Source organism: Mirounga leonina, unplaced genomic scaffold (genome assembly GCF_011800145.1).
Source record: "Mirounga leonina isolate KUSES-001 unplaced genomic scaffold, KU_Mleo_1.0 Mir_376, whole genome shotgun sequence".
NCBI classification, from domain to species: Eukaryota; Metazoa; Chordata; class Mammalia; order Carnivora; family Phocidae; genus Mirounga; species Mirounga leonina.
This window is the reverse complement of record NW_023270718.1, coordinates 10,253,048-10,261,404: the sequence shown is the minus strand read 5'-3', so window position 1 is coordinate 10,261,404 and position 8,357 is coordinate 10,253,048.

Here is an 8,357-nt window from a genome sequence, read left to right as displayed (position 1 = left end):
AGAGAAGGAACGATGGGAGGTCATAGCTGGATATGGAGTTTCTCCCTGGGGTGATAAACATGTTCTCACACCACCGGTGGAGATGGTCACACAGCCCTGCAGATACACTAACCACCACCGCACCGTTTTCCACGAACTCACCTCTCTCTCTCTCGCTGGAATTACATTGAGCCAGCGCAAACCAGAAAAAGGTAAGAAGCCTTATGAAAGCAGGAAGGCTGTGAAGCTGGTGTTCTCACACATGGTGCTCAGTGGTACAGCCTGGCAAACGATTTCTCCCAGCGAGTGCGTGGTGACCTGTCCCCGGTGTGCAGTGATGGGCCCAACACTCCGCACGTCAGCACAGCAAACCCGCCCAGGGCAGAGGAGAAAAATACGGCAGGAGTCAGAGGCCAGAGCAGTGCCGTCCAAAGGAAACACAATGCCAACTGCATATCTGATTTTCAGTTTCCCAGCAGCTATATTTAAAAGAATTCAAAGAGGGGTGTCTGGGTGGCTCAGTCGGTTAAGCATCTGCTTTTGGCTCAGGTCCTGATCCCAGGAGCCTGGAATTGAGCCCTGCATCAGGCTCTCTGCTCAGTGCGGAGTCTGCTTCTCCCTCTCACTCTGTGCGCTCTCTCTCTTTCCCTCCCTTGCTCTCTCTCAAATAAATAAAGTTTAAAAAATTCAAAGAAACAGGTCAGATTAATTTTAATACTGTATTTTATAGAACCCAATGTCTCCAAAGTAGTCTCATTTCAGTACGTCCTCCATATAAAAGGTATCGCTGATATATTTTACATTATTTTTGTCATTCTCAGTCTGAAATCTAGGGTGCACTTCCTACTTATAGTTGAGCCCATTTTGAGTCTGATAAACCACATTTCAAGGGCTCAGGGGCACCTGTAGTAAAGGCAAGGAAAGAAATCTCTTTCTCTACCCATCTTAGGTTGTCCACCTGGGGCCTTGCGAATGACATGGACCAAAGACAGATTCACAAGAGAAAAAGAAAGTTTATGAACCATGCGCCTCGCACGTACGTTCACATGGAAGCATCCAGTGATGGATGAGGAGCCCAGAAGGCTGATTAGAACTTGGGTTTAAATATTAAAGGACAGGCACCTGGGTGGCTCAGTCGGCTAAGCGTCTGTCTTCAGGTCAGGTCATGATCTAGCATCCTGGGATCGAGCCCTGAGTAAGGCTCCCTGCTCAGAGGGAAGCCTGCTTCTCCCCCTCCCTCTGCCTCTCCCCTCTGCTGCTTCTCTCTCTCAAATAGATAAGTAAAATCTTTAATAATAAATTAACAAAGGACAAGGGCTTATAGCTTCTGGGCTGGGGAAGCAAGTTATGGAAAGGCGACCAGCAGAGGTATGGCAAATAGGGGTGGCTTAGTGAGGTCTGTTGTGCTGGTTTTGGTCAATGCCTTCTCTCTTGAGAAGAGCTAGTAAGAGGGAGACAGTAAACTCGTGCCCTGATTTTAGAGCTTTTCCTGAATCTGCCAGTTCTCAATGGCCTTTAGCTCAAAAGAATCCATGTGCCTGAGACATATATTTTGGGGGGACATGTTCTGGTCCCCCTTATGGCCACCCCCCATACCTTGCACACGGTAGTCCTGTCATCAACATTTTTCAATGAAGAAATTAATTAGTAAAAACTGGAAACATGCTTATGAGGGCTTTTGTTCGTTAGTTTTTTTAAGTCATCTCTACTATGCCCAACGCGGGGCTCGAATTACGACCTGACCTTGAGATTGATCGCCTCATGCTCCACAGGCTGAGCCAGCCAGGGGCCCAGAATACAAGGTATCATTAAGCAAAACAAAAATTGAAACAAACTGCAACAACCTGGCAAAACATCCGAGTTTTATGTTTGTATATGCAAACCAGGGTTTGAGTCCCCACACTGCGGGGTGCAAGGTACGTCAAGTCATGGCCCCGAACTTCACCGTCCTCACCTAGGAAAGGAGAAGGAGATCTACTTGTAGCCCTCCCTCTCCTCGGATTGATAAATAGAAGGTCTGTTAGCACTCAGCACAGCGCCTGGTTCGCAAAAATCATTCAGTGAAGTGAGCACTGACTGCAACTGGGTACACAGACAAGTTAAAACTGGAAGGAAACATTTAAAATGGAAAACGTGTATGCTGGGCTGATAGTGATTACTTATACACCCCCCAAAATTCTTAGGAGTTTTAGTCGCTACAAAATTAGGTGTAAGTGATAAAAACAAGGAATTATGGGGAAAAAAAGCTGATCAGAAATGAGGCTGCTGTGAGATTCTCCGGGAAGGGGAAGTGCACCCACAGCATTTTTCGTAATTTCACAGCAGGCCCGGTATGGAGGAGGCTGGGCTGCAGAGATCTCTGTCTGGTCGTTCTGTTACAACAAGCACACACTGATTCTGAACTAAAACCGGGAAAAAAAAAAAGTTTTGAATAAACGTATTGACGCACAGAGCCAAATGGTTGTGAATAAAAACACGGAGCTGATTTCTTCTGGTGTTTTCCCGCATGCTTCATTTGGAATTTGTTTGTGCAGTTTGCAGGGAGCCCCACGGCACAGGGGTGAAGACCCTTGAAAGTCCTGTCTCTATTCCTAATACTTGGGTCCCAACATATTTGAATGGTCATGAAAGCTAGAAACTCAAGGGCAGGGCCGCCTGGGTGGCTGAGTCAGTTAAGCATCTGCCTTTGGCTCAGGTCATGATCCCAGGGTCCCGGGATCGAGTCCCAGGTAAGGCTCCTTGCTTGGCAGGGAGCCTGCTTCTCTGCCTGACTCTCCCCCTGGCTCGTGCTCTCTCTTTCTCTCAAATAAATAAATAAAATCTTGAAAAAAATTAAGAGAAAAAATAAAATAAAATAAAATAAAAACTCAAGGGAATGCATACTATCAGAAGTCCTAAACAGGGAAACAACTGCAGTTATCAGATGGTTTTCTGTTTGTCAGATTTTAAGGATAAATAATTAAATTCTACTGACTTCAGTGTACTGTCTTTTCTGGGTCCATCTATCGGAAACACTGGGGAACAAGACGAGACGTCTCCCTATCAAAGAATAAAGTCAAATTCTATCTAGAAAGTTCTTAACCTCTGTGACTGTAAGCAGAAGAAACAATAGATGATGCTTTTTATTTTAATGGAACACACGAATGTGTATTTGAGAACCACTGAAGATATCCCCTGAAGAAATAAAAACAAATACAGGTTTCTGTGTTTTGTGGGGTTTTTTTTTTTTTTTTTGAAAGAAAGAAAGAAAGAAAAGAAAGAAAGAAAGGAGGGATAAGTTTGTCAGAATGTGAAAATTGCAAGCAAAAAATTGGAAGAAAAAAAAAGGTTGCATGGATAGGGTGTGCAAACGAATAGTGGATTTAAGTCTGTTTTTTGCGAGACAAAAGGGGGACCCCGGAACACTGGCACTAGGCTGTGTATTCAAAAACATCACTCCTTTGCCTGAGTGCGGGTTGTTGGGGTGGCAGCTTGCTTTCATCCTACGGCAACATGCCTCGGTGGAGAGATGTGCTGAGACAGCATCTGGTGCCTGGACCTTGTTTCGGTGCTTATCAATGTCTTTTTCCAAACAAATGAATTCAAATCTGGTCTCTGCTCCTTGGAATTTCTTTCCTTATCGTACAGTGAAATAAGTCACCCATGGAGAAGAATGCATCTGAACATTTTAAAGATAATTTGAAAACCCACACCCAGTCACGGGACCTGTGATTTTTAGACATTACCAGCTCCAAGTTGATTCACTGAAATTAAATTCTCCAAATGGCCATTTTTTGCTGCCTGGTTAATCCCCTAAATGGCCAAATTTACCCGATTCATCTAGTTAATCACCACCACAACAAAAAATGTGTTTGTTTTAACTTTTTCTGACAGTTAGAGCAATCCCACTTGGAAGAGAGCTTCTGGAGACATCTGGGACATTCGAAGGATTGTGCTTGAGGTTTTAGTTTCGGTTTAGGGCGGTTTACTTTTGTTTAGACTCACATTTGGCTGCAGCTGTTTCGCTGGGGCCAAACTGAAGTTTGGTGTGTTCTGCGGATTTTTATATATTAAAATGAGAATTTCTGGGTGTTTCAACGAAGAGTATTCTGTCGGTCTGGAAAGTCAGGGATGTTACAAACGATAGAACAGATTTCTATCAATAACCCCTTTTCGTGACTGTGTTTTGCCTTTTGAAATTCTCTTAACTGACAGATTATGTTACCCACCACGACCACATAACTATTTTGACATGTTTTAAATGTGTAAGAAAGAGATGTTCCGTGCCTAAAATGAGAATTACACACAATCTGACGTTCCATCAAGCTGGATTTGCAAACCAGGCTACAAAGCTGAGATAAACTTGCCCCATGGGAAACAAAAGCTAAAGCAAAACCAAAATCAGTTTCAACTGAAACGAAACCAAAACATCAAAAAAAAAAGATTACCCTTGGGGCGCCTGGGTGGCTCAGTCGGTTAAGCGTCTGCCTTCAGCTCAGGTCATGATCCCGGGGTCCTGGGATCGAGCTCCACATTGGGTTCCCTGCTCAGGGGGAAGCCTGCTTCTCCCTCCCCCACTCTCCCTGCTTGTGTTCCCTCTCTCTTTCTGACAAATACATAAATAAAATCTTAAGAAAAAAATTACACTTGAAGTCCGATAACACCCCGCCACATGGCAGGATCTGGTGTCACACTTGCAAATGTTTAACAGAAATTAGTTTACAGTGAATCGGTAATTCGGCAAACTGCCCCGTCTCTCTGCCTCTTTACAGGAAGCACATACCCAGAGCACCTTTTCACTCCTGCCCCGGTTCCTCCCATGTATATTCTCTCCTGAACCCACTGGTATCGGGCTCCTGCCCCTGACCCACACTGACCCACTCCTGTCCGGTTCCCTAGGATCCCCCACTCTGCCCAAACCAGCGCTGGTTCTGTGTCCACCTGATCCAATCTCTCGACGGCATGGACATGTGGAACCCTGCCCTCGGCAGCCCTTTCTTCACTTGGTTTCCACACCTTGCACGATCTGGGTTTTCCTCCCATGGCAGTGAGCACCTCCTTCCTGTCACCACCTGACCTGCTGAGCAGCCGGAGAGCTCATCCTCCACCCTCAGCCACTTCCCTACCTGCCTGCATCCCTGGGTGACATCCAGCCTCACCATTTTCAGCATGATGCCTGTGCCTATGACCCACGGTTCTAGGTCGAACAGAATCCCAAATTCATGTCCCCTCAGAACCTCAGAATGGGACCTTAGCTGGAACTATGGTTCCTGCAGGTGTAATTCACTAAGAGGTTCCTGCAGGTGTAATTCACTAAGAGGAGATCATGCTGAATTAGAGCAGTAAGGCCGATGGCCTTACAGGAGGCAGAGAGGACACCCAGAGACACCCCAGGAAGAATGCCTTGTGATGACTGAGGCAGGGGCTGGAGCAGAGCAGCCGAGAGCCAAGGAACAGCACGGATTGATGGACAACAGTGGAAGCTGGGAGAGAAGCATGAGGCACAGCCTCCAGAAGGACCCACACCTGCCAGCACCTTGATTTTGGACTTCTGGACTCTAGGACTGTGAGAAGATGAATTTCTGCTGTTTTAAGACATCAAGTTCTGGTGATTTGTTACAGCAGCCTTAGAAAACTCATATACTAACAAACTGCCATCTTTATCCCAATTCTCTGCTGAGCTCCAGACTCATGTAAGCAACTTACCATGTGCACCTGGGTATCACACAGACACCTCAAAATGGATATTACTAACACAGGACTCCTGACGTCCTCCTAGCCCTGTGTTGTGGACTGAATGTTTGTGTCCCCACAAAATTCGGATGTTGAAGCCCTAATCCCCAGTGTGTTGGGGCTGGGAGCTGGGGCCTGTGGGAGGTGATTGGGTTGAGATGAGGTTATGAGAGTAGGGCCCCCGCGATGGGGTTAGCGCCCTTGTAAGAAGAGGAAGAGAGACCAGGCCTTGCTCCCTCTGTCCGCCACGTGTGGACCCAGCAAGAAGGGGGCCTTCTGAAAGCCAGGAGGAGAGCTCTCACAGGAGCCAAATCTGCTGGCACCCTGATCTAGGACTTCCAGCCTCCAGAACCGTGGGAAATAAACGTCTGTTGTTTGAGGGACCCAGTCCGTGGTATTTTGTTTTAGCAGCTCCAGGTGACAATATGCCCTGCTTCCCCCGCCCCCCTCAGTATTCCCACCTTCGTAAATAGCAACCTCACGCATCCAGTTGTTGGGTCTCCTGCCCAGAAGTCATCCTTGACTTCTTTCCTTCTCACTCCCAAGTGCAATCAATAGCCCATCCTGTTGACTTTTCCTTTTAAATATATCAAGGCTCCAACCCGTGCTCACCTCCTCCAAGGAGGAGACGCCATCCTAGCTCAAGGTCCCCTGTGTCTCACCCAGGCCACCACCAGAGCTTCACGACCGCCCTCCCTGCTTCCGTTCTCCCCCTGCGCAGGTGATTCTCCACACTGTGGCCAGAGCTGCCTTCCCAAGACGCAAGTCAGATGTCACTTACACGAGAACAAGATCTCTGTGCTCCCCACATGTGTGTACGAAGCACGACGGGAGCTGTTGCTGGTCCCCGATATGCACGGACCTCACCCACTGTTTGCTGGCTCCCTCCATCCCCGCCACACCAAACTGCCTTCCGTTTCTAGAACACACTGTACGTCTCCACGTACAGCTTTGCACTTCTGTTTCCTCTGCTCTTGCCCCAAATGTTGCTGTGGCAGAAATGATGGCCTCCTTCAGGTCTCAGCTGGGTGACTGCCCCCTTAGAGGAGGCCTCCTGACTACGCACATAAACAGCTCTCCCAGTCTCCCCCCAACCTGCTTCGTGGCTCTCACTATCTGACATGTTCCATTATTACATTGCTGTTGTCTCCTGTGTGATGCCATGTTGCTCTGTATCATGTTGTGTTATTGTATTACATGCACCACAGTGCATTTATACTGTATGATTACACTGTTATTGTATACTATTGTATAATGTATTACACTATGTTATATTGCATATTATATCATGTCACATTATATGATATACAATATTACACATTACATTATAGCCATCATGTATAACATTATATTGTTATATTACATCACATTACATATTGTATTATATATTATTTTATTACATATTACTGTTATATACTATATCATGTATTATACCATATCATATATTTTATTACGTTATGTTATACTATTTGCCTTTTCTCACTACCTCACACCACATTTGTATGACTACTTAATACTACTAATGTATTATATGTTCATTTGTATGCTTCTTGCACGTTTCCTCCACTCAGCTGGAAGCCCCATACAGATGAGACCTTCTGCTTTCTTACTATTTTAATCTCAACACCAGAACTGCACCTGGTCAATAGTAAATGCCCAAAAATATTGTTTTAAGGGAAACTGATTCCAGTAAGTGAAATGCATCAAACTGATTTTCTAAGAAAAACCTTGGGGTAAAACAGCAAATTGGGAAGTTTTAAAAATGTGATCATTTGGAGAACTGGCTCTCAGAGAACAGACACTTATTAATTTGGGGAGGCAATGGTTTCCCCAAAAGGAGTGATAAAGGAAAAGTTTTGGTTGGGGTTATAACAGATATCAGATGCCAATGTGGCTTGTGATCCAATCCACCCTGCAGAAATTTCCAACCGAATGATTGAGGATGGAATTGATTTGGCAGGTCAGAACTGACATTCAGGGGATGTAATCCTCCAGAAATTTGGGAGACACTGGCCTGAAACACAGTAGGCGTGGAATAAAAACTGACTGCTGGCATAAATGAAAGAGGTTGGTGGAAACCTGCTCGTGGTACCTATGAAAGACACAGGCTGATCAAACTCTGTGCACCCTGAGAGCAGTTGGGTAGAGATCAGCAAGGGCTGTGCAAAATTAAAAACAGGTCAGGCAGAGAGGATTAAGAGCAGTTTTAAGTAAATAATTAGAAATACCAGGCCACAAGACAGCTAAAGAAGTGGAAAAAGAAAGATGTCAAAGAACACACAGCCAGTCTCTTAACACCGACTTGGAACGTTAAAGGGAAATTAATTTTCCTTGTTAAAAAAAAATACCTAATGCCTTTATAATTAAAAACAAAAATAAAAGAGAAACTTTTTTTTTTTTAATCAACTTTTTGAGGGACGCCTGGGTGGCTCAGTCGTTAAGCATCTGCCTTTGGCTCAGGTCATGGTCCCAGGGTCCTGGGATCGAGCCCCGCATCGGGCTCCCTGCTCAGCGGGAAGCCTGCTTCTCTCTCTCCCACTCCCCCTGCTTGTGTTCCCTCTCTCTGTCAAATTAAAAAAAAAATCAACTTTTCGAGTTTTATAAAGCCACTTTGAATGGCAGCCCAAGATTGAGCTAATTTATTCCATCCTCATTTGGAATTTGTT